General features: G+C 46.3%; 1 long non-coding RNA gene across 1 annotated transcript; it reads right to left on the bottom strand.

The window, feature by feature from the left end:
- Positions 1-1,068: 1,068 nt before the first annotated feature.
- On the bottom strand, positions 1,069-6,592 carry LOC112449123 (uncharacterized). Its single transcript, XR_003037616.2, has 3 exons — positions 6,446-6,592; positions 5,797-5,942; positions 1,069-2,134 (listed from the first exon to the last, which is right to left on the bottom strand). It is a non-coding gene; the product is annotated as an uncharacterized lncRNA (long non-coding RNA).
- Positions 6,593-13,978: the final 7,386 nt, after the last annotated feature.

Here is a 13,978-nt window from a genome sequence, read left to right as displayed (position 1 = left end):
TCCCAAAGAGGTGCACTAGAGGGAAGCTTCCCAGGCATGGCATTTCTGGATCTACCACAAGGTGATAAAATAGGCCGTGGCACATAATATTAGTGTATTTAACTGGCACAGCAACTTCTAAGAGGTGATTTTCTCTTCATTTGGCAAGTTACCCCATTTCACCATGCTGAGTTGCAATGAAAAGAAGAAAGGTTCCTGATGGGACCTGCATTTTAAAAAAAAATTTATACTGGAGTATAGCTGGTCAACGATGTTGTGATAGTTTCTGGTTGGACAGCAAAGTGATTCAGTTATACATATACACGCATCTATTCTTTTTCAAATTCTTTTCTCATTTAGGTTGGTAGATAATATTGAGCAGCCTTCTCTGTGCAATACGTGGGTCCTTGGGACCTGTGTTTAATCAGAAGGACCCCTGTGGGTTTTTCTTTTTCAATCAAGCAGACCTGCTGCCTCCTGTTCCCAACCCCGGGCACATCTGCAGTGGTGGGAAACCCAGACCTCCTGGGTTTCTTCTGCCGTGTGGCTAGGACTCCATTTCCCATCCCCCACCATCACCCCCACACCACACACAGAAAAAGACAGGGGAGAGACAAACATCCTTTGTGTAGCCTGAAAGAATTAAACTTAGGGGCCAATCCTGCTTCAGCACCAAGACGACAGAAATACGGAAAGATTCAGCTCAGCTCCGTTCAGTCGCTCAGTTGTGTCCGACTCTTTGCGACCCCAAGAATCGCAGCACGACAGACCTCCCTGTCTATCACCAATTCCCAGAGTTCACTCAAATTCATGTCCATCGAGTCGGTGATGCCATCCAGCCATCTCATCCTCTGTCGTCCCCTTCTCCTCCTGCCCCTAATCCCTCCCAACATCAGAGTCTTTTCCAATGAGTCAACTCTTCGCATGAGGTGGCCAAAGTACTGGAGTTTCAGCTTTAGCATCATTCCTTCCAAAGAACACCCAGGGCTGATCTCCTTCAGAATGGACTGCTTGGATCTCCTTGCAGTCCAAGGGACTCTCAAGAGTCTTCTCCAACACCACACTTCAAAAGCATCAATTCTTCAGCGCTCAGCTTTCTTCACAGTCCAACTCTTACATCCATACGTGACTACTGGAAAAACCATAGCCTTGACTAGACGGACCTTTGTTGGCAAAGTAATGTCTCTGCTTTTGAATATGCTATCTAGGTTGATCATAACTTTCCTTCCAAGGAGTAAGCGTCTTTTAATTTCATGGCTGCAGTCACCATCTGCAGTGATTTTGGAGCCCTAAAAAATAAAGTCTGACACTGTTTCCACTGTTTCCCCATCTATTTGCCATGAAGTGATTAGGGGGTGTTTATTCTGTCCACTGATCTTTAACTTCATGTCCTTTCTACTTGCTTTCTTGGGGAAAGTTCTACATTCTCCCCCTCCACCCCACAGACAGATGTCTTGAGATGTCTCTTGTGTCCCCCTCTTTATTTTCAGTTTTACACTTAAAAAAAAATTTTTTTTTCACCTTGTCACTCCCTGGGGTTGGCATTAAGACTACAGCCTCAGTGACCACCTCAGCAGCCTTAAAATGTACACTTCAGGGCTTCCCTAGTGGTTCAGTGGTGAAGAATCTGCGTTGCACTGTAGGAGATGAGGGTTCAGTCCCTGGTCTGGGAAGATCCCATGTACTGTGCACCACAACTATTGAGCCTGTGCTCTAGAGCCCGGGAGCTGCAACTACAGGCCCATATGCTACAACTACTGAAGCCCTTGCGCCCTAGGGCCTCAGCTCCACAGCAAGAGGAGCCGCCGCAATGAGAAGCCTGCACACCGCAGCTAGAGCGTAGCCCCGCTCGATGCAACTAGAGAAAACCCACACACAGCAACAAAGACCCAGCACAGCCAAAGGGAAATAAATCCTTTTTTTTTTTTAAATATACACCTGAATTCTTCCAACCCTCACCTGCCCTCTGCCGTGGGGTTCATCTCCTTCCAGTCAGGGTTGGAAACGAGGAGCTCTGCTGATGGGAAGGTGAGAGCAGGATGCTTGAGCCTCTGAAGTCCCTCTGTAGTCTGTATGCAGAGTGAGGCTTGGCTGAGCTGAGTGTTTAGACAGCTGAACGCTCTTGAAACAAAAACCTGAACAGGTACTTCCATCCCTGCAAAAGAATTCAGTTCTGTTCAGTCACTTAGTCGTGTCCGACTCTTTGCGGCCTCATGGACTGCAGCACACCAGGCTTCCCTGTCCATCACCAACTCCCGGAGTTTGCTCAAAGTCATGTCCATTGATTCAGTGATGCCATCCAACTATTTCACCCTCTGTTGTCCCCTTCTCCTGCCTTCAATCTTTCCCAGCATCAGGGTCTTTTCTAATGAGTCAATTCTTCATATCAGGTGGCCAAAGTATTGGAGTTTCAGCTTCAGCATCAGTCCTTGCAATGAGTATTCAGGACTGATTTCCTTTTAGGACAGATTGGTTGGATCTCCTTGCAGTCCAAGGGACTCTCAAGAGTCTTCTCCAACACCACAGTTCAAAAGCATCAAAGCTTCAGCACTCAGCTTTCTTTATAGTCCAACTCTCATATCCATACATGACTACTGGAAAAACCACAGCTTTGACTAGACAGACCTTTGCAAAAGAATTAAACTTCATCAAATTCCCATTGCTTTTATTCTCAATAGAGATCTCAGGTGATAAAGAATCTGCCTGCAATGCAGGAGACCGGGGTTTGATCCTTGGGTTGGGAAGATCCTTTGGAGAAGGGAAGGGCAACCCACTCCAGTATTCTTGTCTGGAGAACCCCATGGACAGAGGAGCCTGCTGGGCTACAGTCCATGAGGTTGCAAAGAGTCAGACACAACTGAGCGACTAACACACTACTAGGGGTTTTGCCCTGGGCATTTCAGGCTGAGGCTAGGTCCATTTCAGACATAATTTCCTCAAAAATAGGAGACCTTCAGCCAATCAAATTAGGGTTGATTCACCTGACCCTTCCCAACCAAAGCACAATTACTAAGTGACCCATGACAATGGCTTTGGATTATTTCTACAGTAAGGAAGGAAAAGCATCAGCCTCCCATCTTAGCATCTTTGACTTCATCATTCAATAAATAGAGAGCAGCAGCTATATGCTGGGCACTGGTGGCTCAGAGGGTAAAGAATCTGCCTACAGTGCAGGAGACCCTGGTTTGATCCCTGGGTCAGGAAGATCCCCTGGAGAAGGAAATGGCAACCCACTCCAGTATTCTTGCCTGCAAAATCCCATGGACAGAGGAGCCTGGCAGGCTACAGTCCACGTGGTCGCAAGAATTGGACATGGCTTAGCAACTAAATCACCACCCTTATGTGCCAGGCAGTGAGTGTGCTAGGGGAGAAAAGAGACCCCAGGAGGATTCTAGGAAAGAAAGAAATTACACTTCAGTTTCCATCCTCTGAGCTCAGAACCAATGGAGAGATACATTCAAGAATCTGACAGGAGAGGATTGAAAATGTCAGCTTTATTATTGGGAAAAGCCAGACTAGAGGATTTTTGGCTTAGGTGTGCAGTCTTTTACTACTTCTGACCACTATCCAACCCATCCCTGGAGAGTTGGCCTCCTGCCACCTCCTGCCTCCAGCAAAGGCGGAGCATGTGTGCCCAGGGAGCTCGCCCCAGGCTGTGGGAAGACAGGCAAACCAGTTCCTCCACGGGACCAGATCTGAAGGAGAAAGGAAGGTACCAGGACCAGGCCCTTCTCCAAGCTCACAGGTTCCACACAACAGTGACTCCCAAGGCTCCTGCCAGCTGGGCTGGTTGTGTGCATGCATGCTAAGTCGCTTCAGTCATGACCAACTCTTTGTGACCCTATGGACTGTAGCCTGCCAGGCTCCTCTGTCCAGAGGATTGCTCATTGTTTTACAGAGCAGGGGGTCTTCAGGGTAAGGTCAGAAGGATAAGCAGGGCTTCTGCCAACTGGGCTGGTTGCAGAGGACTTGACTGTGCCAAGGCTCAGAGCATGATGTAAAGAGGGTGAGTGCAAGATGAAGATGAGCTACCAAGGAGGACTTCTTCCCACTGGCTGTCTAAGAACCAGCTTCCTCTGCCTCCATGGCTTTTGCATTCAAGAAATAAGGAATTGAGCACAGGACGCAGGAGGCAGATGCTCCACAGAGCAAAGACAGGTTTGCTTGTGTGTCTGTGACAGCACTTGGCACGCGCGGGTGCTCCGCAAGTGTTTGTTCTTGGAACTCACATCACCTCCCTCTGGCTGCTTTCTGCCCGCCTGGAGCAGGACGCTTTTCCTCTGGGCCCATTTCTTTTAACTGCAGAGACCCGAGTCAGAGTCACCTTCTCACTTCCCTGAGCCTGTGTTGTGAACATTCCAGAAGTGATGTTTGCACAAGCCTGATGCTCTCAGACGCCCAGCTCTCTGTAAACACAGTTTTATTATTAGAAGACAATGAATTTTTAAAATGCCAATTCTGGCCTTTTCACTGTGACAGAGTGCAACTCAAGTTTCCAGGCACTTTGTTCTTTCTTCCTCAGAAACCTTGCAGGTCTCAGCTCTGGGCTGAGGACATGACTCTTGCCAGTGGTCAAGGCCTCTGATGCTCAGGGGAGCCAGGGAGGCCCCATGAGTGATGGAGCCTGCCCAGCTGAAGCACAGCAACCCTAGGAAGGCCCAGTGGTAAAGGTCCAGCAATAGCTTGTCAACATTTTTCAGCCTTGTATTAGTTTTTCCTTTAATGTTTCCAATTGGAGGACTTGTCTTAATGAAAGTTGATGCCCTATGGCACCGACTCAGCCAAACAGGATCGGAGGTACACAGAGCAGAGCCCGTGATGTCACACCAGTTCATATCCTGATTCCATCACTTATTGCTGTCTGATTTTGGCAAATCATTTCATCTTTCTGAACCTCATCTGCAAAAAAGGAACATTTAGGGCCTCCCCAGTGGTCCAGTGGCTGAGAGTCCACACTCCCAACGCAGGCGGCCTGGGTTCCACCCCTGGTCAGGGAACCTGGTCCCACATCCCTCAACTAAGGAGTCTGTATGCAACTAAAGATCCCGTATGCCGCAACTAAGACCCAATACATGCCTGCTAAGTCGCTTCAGTCATGTCCGACTCTCTGCGATCCTATGGACTGCAGCCTACCAGGCTCCTCTGTCCATGGGATTCTCCAGGCAAGAATACTAGAGTGGGTTGCCATGCCCTCCTCCAGGGGATCTTCCTGACCCAGGGATCAAACCTGCTTCTCTTATATCTCCTGCCTTAGCAGACAGGTTCTCTACCACTAACACCACCTGGGAAGCCTAACTAAGACCTCGTGCAGCTAAATAAATATAAATAGGCATTTTAAAAAGAAAGAAAGAAGTGTTCATAATCCCTGTTTCAAAGGATGACTGTGAAACATACTACAGGTCAAGCCCAGGGCACTCTCTCCAGCAGAGCAAAATTCCAGAGAGGAGGTTCCCTGCCCCTTAATGCCTCCTGCTGCCAGCGGAGAACCCAGGGGAAATGGAGAGTCAAGTGGGCATCTCTTGGGGAGAGAATCAGAATCAGCCAGCATTGGGGGTACTTCCTTAATTCCCCTGGGTTGCTGATCTAACTGGGAAACAATCTGCCACTCACCCAATTGGCCTCCTTTACTGATGGAAACATAAGCTTGCAGGGCAGAGTCTGGGGCATGGAGTTCTCTTAAGCCCTTGGCACTTGCCCTCAGCCCTGTGAGGCAGAAAGCGACTCCTTCTCTTGGATGAAGTCTATCTCCCTCCTCCTCCTGGGCTTATACCAGAGAGTTCCATGTGACCCTCCCACAGCATTTAGTATTTATCTTACCCCATTTCTCACTGTCTGTGGGCAGGTCTCTTCCCCTGTTGGGACACAAGCTGCCGGGTAGGTTGGACAGTGGGCTGCGTCTCCATCTCATTCATCCTTGTATCTCCTCTTCCTCCACCAGCTTGCCCAGTGGCTGCCAAGCAGTGCTAAAACAAGACAAGACAAGGCTACTCTGTTAATTCAGGACTGAACCAAGAACACCACAGAGCCACAGGGCCCAACTTCCCCGCTAATTTCATCCTAGCCTTTGGCCTTTGATGGTTTCCATGTCCTTTTCTACTTTAAAGTTCTCAGTGATGTCAATGATTACCTCCACACCAGACTGTGGTCTCTTTCCCCCTTTGCAGATTCTCTGGGGCCTGAATGTGAAACTTTGGAACTCATAGACTGTGAGGAATAGCAACCAGGTCTTTAAAAAAATTATTTTTAATTGAGACCAAATTCACATAACATAAAATGAGCCACTTAAAGCACAATTCGGTGGCATTTTGTACATTCACACTGTTGTGTAACCACCACCTCTATCTAGTTCTAAAATATTTTCATCATCTGAAAGGAAATCCTGAACTCATCAAGCAGTCACACTCTGTACCCCCTCCCCAGCCCCCAGCAACAACCAATCTGCATTCCATCTCTATAGTAGACTTACCTATTCTGGATATTTCATTTAAATGCAGCCTTTTGTTTCTGGCTTCTTTCATTTAGCATAAAGTTTTCAAGGTTCATCCATGTTGTAGCAGGTATCAGCCCTTTATTTCTTTTTATAGCTGAGAAGTGTTCTATTATATACACCACATTTTGTTTATCCATCCATTAATAAATTTGAACATCCATCCAAATAATGTTTTCAACATTATTTTCAATGTTTCAACTAAACATTCTTTCAATGTTTAGTCTGTTTAATTGTTTTGGCTATGATGACTAACACTGCTATGAATATTTGTGGGGAACTGGGTCTTTTAAGCCATTGTATTCGCAGTGCAATGGCGCTGCCATAAATATTTATTAAACAAGTGGATGGATGTTCAAACATGGTTGTGAAAAAAATATGCCAATGTAACAGAACTTAAGGTAGAGGCTCTAAGGGCTCTGTTACCTCACCTCCAGCTCTAAGGAAAACAGCTCACACTGTTCAGTGCTTGACAAATGGATGCTGACAGTGATGACAAGACAGGCAGTAACTGAAGAGCAAGCTGAGGATGCTGGCTGTTCTAGAACTGTCCTGGTAGCAGCTCTGGGTTTCATGGACTCGTAGATGAATTCATGATGGCAAAGTGAACAACTGATTTAAAGACAATTGGCCAGTGTTTCAGATGTTCTTCAGCTCCTACAGAAATCCAGAGAAAGAAAGCAAACGCTCTGAGATTAGGTAAAAACTTTGCCCCGGCCCATGTCTGCGCCAAGGAGCAGTGGTAGCACTGTCTCGAGAGTGGACGGTGACACCCCAGGACTCTAGAGTGACATGGGGACAGCCCTGGAGTGGGATGGCGGGCTGGAGCCGCCTGCTTTTAGGGCGGGCAGCAAGCTGACCGTAAGCCCAAGAGAAAAGGCCGTGAAGAGGATGCTGCCAGGCCTGGGAGGAGAGTCACGTGGCTGCACGTCGAAGAGCCACCAAATTGTGGGAAGAAAAACCAGTCATATGTGGGCCTTGACAGTGACACCTCAACAAATTGTTAGTAACTATTTTCAAGGTGTTTATGTGAACATAAAGTGTCCTGAGTTACGGCACACTGGGAAGAATAATGAATTTACAGTTTTGCTGTTAGGGTGCTACTTCCCAAATGTGTGGTAGGGAGAGCTTGAAATAACCAATGATCCCACATGCACTCATTCATACATTCTTTCCTTCACTCCTTCATGCATTCAGCAAACGTTTATGGCATAACGTCCTCCTACAGGGCACTGTGCTCGGCACCGCAGGATGACTGACAGGAGCTCATCGTTGACGCAGAGATGCGATTCAGTCTTAAAGCTTGGAGAGGGGTTTACCAGGTTTCCTCGGTGGCTCCGCAGTAAAGAATCTGTGTGCAATGCAGGAGATGGAGGAGATTCAAGTTCGATCCCTGAGTTGGGAAGATCCCCTGGAGGAGGGTATGGCAACCCACTCCAGTATTCTTGCCTGGAGAATCCCATGGACAGAGGAGCCTGGCAGGCTATGGTCCAGAGGGTCGCACAGAGTTGGACACACCTGAAGTGACTTAGCACGCCTGTAGGAATTTACCAGATGGGCACAGAATAGGGAGGGGAAGGCATAGGCCTGCAAATCAAACTTTGAGGAAGATGAAAACATATGTCCCAGGGACAAGGTTTTTTTCAAGCTCAGATAATGCAGTTATCAATTTGAAAATCTTTGGAATGAGCTATCATTGGACAATAGCTAAAGGAAGTGATTTTGGAGTAAAATATCTTTTTCACTCATAATTTATCAGACAGTAGTTACCTGCCAATGTTCAAAAAGAAACTGAAGTGATTGACAATAAAAATTCCTTATTCTCAATGTGAGAGAAAGACCCACTACGTGAGGTCGGAGCAGATGCTATTGGGGGTATCTCCATGGTCCTGGGGGTTCCTGCAGGCAGCCACCTCCCCCTGCCATGGCCACGGGTCTGCCTGAGGGCTTTCCTGCCTGAGGCAATGGACATGCTGGGAGGCAATGCCCCAGCAGCCCGAGGCCCTACAGAGGAGGTTACAGCAAACACACCCAAAGCTACTCCAGCAGGATATTCTGCATGGTCCTTTGGGGCCCCCAGCAGGATTAGGCCCCATCTGCCCCCAAGAGCATCCCGCTCATTCACGTCCTCTGTCTGCCTCCCTTCCCTTCCTCACTTCTCCACCTGCTTCAGCGCTTCCTGCGATCACCTCCCAAAGAAACTAAATATTTGCATTCACAACTTTGTCTCAGGGTCTGTTTCAGGAGGAACCCAACTGTTGCAGGTTGAACCATGCCTCCCCAAAAGACAGGCGGAAGCTTTAGCCTTCCCTCCCCCACCTGTGGGGCTACCCTGATAGCTCAGTTGGTAAAGAATCCACCTGCAATGCAGGAGACCTGGGTTTGCTCCCTGGGTTGGGAAGATCCCCTGGAGAAGGGAAAGGCTACCCACTCTAGTATTCCGGCCTGGAGAATTCCATGGACTATATAATCCATGGGGTTGCAGAATTGGACATGACTGAGAGACTTTCATGGGAAATAGATGGGGAAACAGTGGAAACAGTGTCAGACTTTATTTTTTCTGGGCTCCAAAATCACTGCAGATGGTGACTGCAGCCATGAAATTAAAAGACGCTTACTCCTTGGAAGGAAAGTTATGACCAACCTAGATAGCATATTCAAAAGCAGAGACATTACCTTGCCAACAAAGGTTCGTCTAGTCAAGGCTATGGTTTTTTCTGTGGTCATGTATGGATGTGAGAGTTGGACTGTGAAGAAGGCTGAGCGCCGAAGAATTGATGCTTTTGAACTGTGGTGTTGGAGAAGACTCTTGAGAGTCCCTTGGACTGCAAGGAGATCCAAGCAGTCCATTCTGAAGGAGATCAGCCCTGGGATTTCTTTGGAAGGAATGATGCTAAAGCTGAAACTCCAGTCCTTTGGCCACCTCATGCGAAGAGTTGACTCATTGGAAAAGACTCTGATGCTGGGAGAGATTGGGGGCAGGAGGATAAGGGGACGACCGAGGATGAGATGGCTGGATGGCATCACTGACTCGATGGACGTGAGTCTGGGTGAACTCCGGGAGCTGATGATGGACAGGGAGGCCTGGCATGCTGCGATTCATGGGGTTGCAAAGAGTTGGACATGACTGAGCGACTGATCTGATCTCATCTGATCTGAGCGACTTGCACTATCTACAACATTTCCAGATCTTTTCTACACACACCCACAAAACCCTACACTCATATGTAACTGAATTTTATAGCTTTTAAATACTAAAGTATGATGTTTGCCATCTTTAGAAAGATCATAGCACTAATTAAATATTGGCAGGGGAGTTCATATAACTGTAAAACTTGCTATGTCAGACTCTACAGTTCAAATCTCTGGATTGTTTACATTTCTATTCCATTTCCAAGGAAAGAATGAAAGAAAGAAAGGGGGGAGGGAGAGAGTGAGGGAGGCAGGGAAGGAGGAAGAAAGAAAGAGAGAGAGAGAAAAAAAAAGAAAGAAAAAAGAATCATTGATCTGTTTTGGAAATTATCTTAATCCTTTATCAAAACCCAATTCCAGGTTTCAAACTTTCAACTGTTTCTATCTTCTTTTATCCACCTTTATTGAGCCAGCTGCCTCTTCCTTAACTTGCATTCAGTCCTTTCCTGTTAGAAATAAATCTGCTTTTAAGTGTTTGACCTTGAGCCCTGAAGATGGAGGAAGGACGGAAGAAAATCAGCACAGCCTGATAAAGACGCTGTGAGCCTCCTCCTGAGGCTGGGGAGACTCTTCATACACATCTTTGGAACCTTGGAGTTTTCCTCCTGGTCTTTCATTCCCGGTCCAGAGTCATCAGATAGATAGCCCCAGAGCAAAACTCAGTGCGTGTCTGTGGCTGGAAGTGGCCACAGCAATTTGGAATCTCTTTTAAGGATTCCTTCCCGCCATTCTGCAGACAGGTGTTGCCATGGTAACTCTCAGGGGCATTTTCAACCAGAGACATTCGAACACGGGAAGACGGTTGGTTAAGAAAATCCATCTTGACAAATAGTTGGCGTTTTAATTTGAAGGCAGAGTCAGAAATTCTGCCTGCAGCTCTGAGTGACCCTATGTGCAGGAGAATGCAAGTGATCAAAGTAATCTGAAATGTCTGTAAATCAGACTCCCAGCTGGGAAGAGCATGGCCCGGAAGCCCTTACTGGGAGGTCTCTCCATAGGAGGCCCAGCTAGTGAGAGACTCTGTGAGTGCTGTTGAGAGCAGAAGTCAATGGTGGTGATTCCTCCTGGAAAGGGTGATGGGCGTGTTCTTCTTTTACTCTTACACACTTATTCACCGTCCCCATCATCCTCCTAGAATCTTCCTGCCTTTCTGGGTTCCATTTCTCTTAGGCCACAGACCATATTTGATTTGTAATTCGTTTGAACCTGGAGTTCAGTCCCAGCTGTGTGACCTTGTTCCTTAACCTCTCTGAGCCACAGCATCCTCATCTGTTAAATGGAACTAGTAGGGTGGAGGATGCTTGTCAACAGCGAATGTGGTGACATCTGGACCTGGGTTAGCACAAAAGCAGCACAGTTCAGTTCAGTTCAGTCGCTCAGTCGTGTCCGACTCTTTGCAACCCCATGAATCGCAGCACGCCAGGCCTCCCTGTCCATCACCAGCTCCCGGAGTTCACCCAGACTCACGTCCATCGAGTCAGTGATGCCATCCAGCCATCTCATCCTCGGTCGTCCCCTTATCCTCCTGCCCCCAATCTCTCCCAGCATCAGAGTCTTTTCCAATGAGTCAACTCTTCGCATGAGGTGGCCAAAGGACTGGAGTTTCAGCTTCAGCATCATTCCTTCCAAAGAAATCCCAGGGCTGATCTCCTTCAGAATGGACTGCTTGGATCTCCTTGCAGTCCAAGGGACTCTCAAGAGTCTTCTCCAACACCACAGTTCAAAAGCATCAATTCTTCGGCGCTCAGCCTTCTTCACAGTCCAACTCTCACATCCATACATGACCACAGGAAAAACCATAGCCTTGACTAGACGAACCTTTGTTGGCAAGGTAATGTCTCTGCTTTTGAATATGCTATCTAGGTTGGTCATAACTTTCCTTCCAAGGAGTAAGCGTTTTTTAATTTCATGGCTGCAGTCACCATCTGCAGTGATTTTGGAGCCCAGAAAAATAAAGTCTGACACTGTTTCCACTGTTTCCCCATCTATTTCCCATGAAGTGATGGGACCGGATGCCATGATCTTCATTTTCTGAATGTTGAGCTTTAAGCCAACTTTTTCACTCTCCACTTTCACTTTCATCAAGAGGCTTTTTAGTTCCTCTTCACTTTCTGCCATAAGGGTGGTGTCATCTGCATATCTGAGGTTATTGATATTTCTCCCGGCAATCTTGATTCCAGCTTGTGCTTCTTCCAGTCCAGCGTTTCTCATGATGTACTCTGCATAGAAGTTAAATAAGCAGGGTGACAATATACAGCCTTGACGTACTCCTTTCCCAATTTGGAACCAGTCTGTTGTTCCATGTCCAGTTCTAACCGTTGCTTCCTGACCTGCATACAAATTTCTCAAGAGGCAGATCAGGTGGTCTGGTATTCCCATCTCTTTCAGAATTTTACACAGTTTATTGTGATCCACACAGTCAAAGGCTTTGGCATAGTCAATAAAGCAGAAGTAGATGTTTTTTTGGAAGTCACTTCCTTTTTCCATGATCCAGCGGATGTTGGCAATTTGATCTCTGGTTCCTCTGCCTTTTCTAAAACCAGCTTGAACATCTGGAAGTTCACGGTTCACATATTGCTGAAGCCTGGCTTGGAGAATTTTGAGCATTACTTTACTAGCGTGTGAGATGAGTGCAATTGTGCGATAGTTTGAGCATTCTTTGGCATTGCCTTTCTTTGGGATTGGAATGAAAACTGACCTTTTCCAGTCCTGTGGCCACTGCTGAGTTTTCCACATTTGCTGGCATATTAAGTGCAGCACTTTCACAGCATCATCTTTTAGGATTTGAAATACCTTAACTTGAATTCCATCACCTCCACTAGCTTTGTTCGTAGTGATGCTTTCTAAGGCCCACTTGACTTCACATTCCAGGATGTCTGGCTCTAGGTCAGTGATCACACCATCGTGATTATCTGGGTCATGAAGATCTTTTTTGTACAGTTCTTCTGTGTATTCTTGCCATCTCTTCTTAATATCTTCTGCTTCTGTTAGGTCCATACCATTTCTGTCCTTTATTGTGCCCATCTTTGCATGAAATGTTCCCTTGGTATCTCTAATTTTCTTGAAGAGATCTCTAGTCTTTCCCATTCTGTTGTTTTCCTCTGTTTCTTTGCATTGATTGCTGAGAAAGGCTTTCTTACCTCTTCTTGCTATTCTTTGGAACTCTGCATTCAGATGCTTAAATTTTTCCTTTTCTCCTTTGCTTTTCGCTTCTCTTCTTTTCACAGCTATTTGTAAGGCCTTCCCAGACAGCCATTTTGGTTTTTTGCATTTCTTTTCCATGGGGATGGTCTTGATCCCTGTCTCCTGTACAATGTCACGAACCTCAGTCCATAGTTCATCAGGCACTCTATCAAATCTAGGCCCTTAAATCTATTTTTCACCTCCACTGTATAATCATAAGGGATTTGATTTAGGTCATACCTGAATGATCTAGTGGTTTTCCCTACTTTCTTAATTTAAGTCTGAATTTGGCAATAAGGAGTTCATGATCTGAGCCACAGTCAGCTCCTGGTCTTGTTTTTGCTGACTGTATAGAGCTTCTCCATCTTTGGCTGCAAAGAATATAATCAATCTGATTTCAGCACAGAGCTACCCAAAAAACATTGGTTCCTTCCACTCATAACTTTTCCTTTTCTTTGTAGTCTTTGTGTGAAGAAGAGTGACCATGAATTAGAATCAGAGGGAGATGCCATTCCTCAATTCTGTGGGTGTTTGGCTAAGGTGAAAGCATTTGATTGAAAGTAGTTAGAGCCTGGCGGGCTGCAGTCCATGGGGTCGCAAAAGAGTCAGACATGACTTAGCAGCTGAACAACAACTGTTCAAATGGAGGAGAGACCCTCACAGGATAAAGGCACACTATTCCAAGAGAGATGCAATGGGCCCAGCAGAAATGGCAATTAATCATCAAAATCTTGCTCTGCCACTTCTAGTGAGTCCAGACTGCTGGGGATGAGGGTAGGAAAAAGTGCAGAAGTGTCCCCAGAAGCACACCATGAATGTACTTAATGCCACTAAACTGGATGCAAAAAATAGTCATGATGATCAATTTCATGTTATGTGTATTTTATCACAACTTTTTTTTAAAAAAGCATCACTAGTGATTTCCTGAGGATTTTATTCCAGATTGGAAAAAAATAAATGCAATTAATGCATTAAACTAAGAAAGACGTCCATCTGGGATTTATTTGTTAATAACAACCAAGGCATCCTTAACTAAGCTGAACTCAGCAAAGAGAAAAAAGCGCTGTGAAATTTGAAAGGCCAATGAGAGAAGGAAGAGTTGTTAAATTCCAAAGATTCCAAACCACCTTTCAGATC

This window comes from Bos taurus, chromosome 12 (genome assembly GCF_002263795.3).
Source record: "Bos taurus isolate L1 Dominette 01449 registration number 42190680 breed Hereford chromosome 12, ARS-UCD2.0, whole genome shotgun sequence".
Classification (NCBI taxonomy): domain Eukaryota; kingdom Metazoa; phylum Chordata; class Mammalia; order Artiodactyla; family Bovidae; genus Bos; species Bos taurus.
The sequence above is the reverse complement of the archived record's forward strand: the minus strand, read 5'-3'. Positions and strand labels throughout refer to the sequence as shown.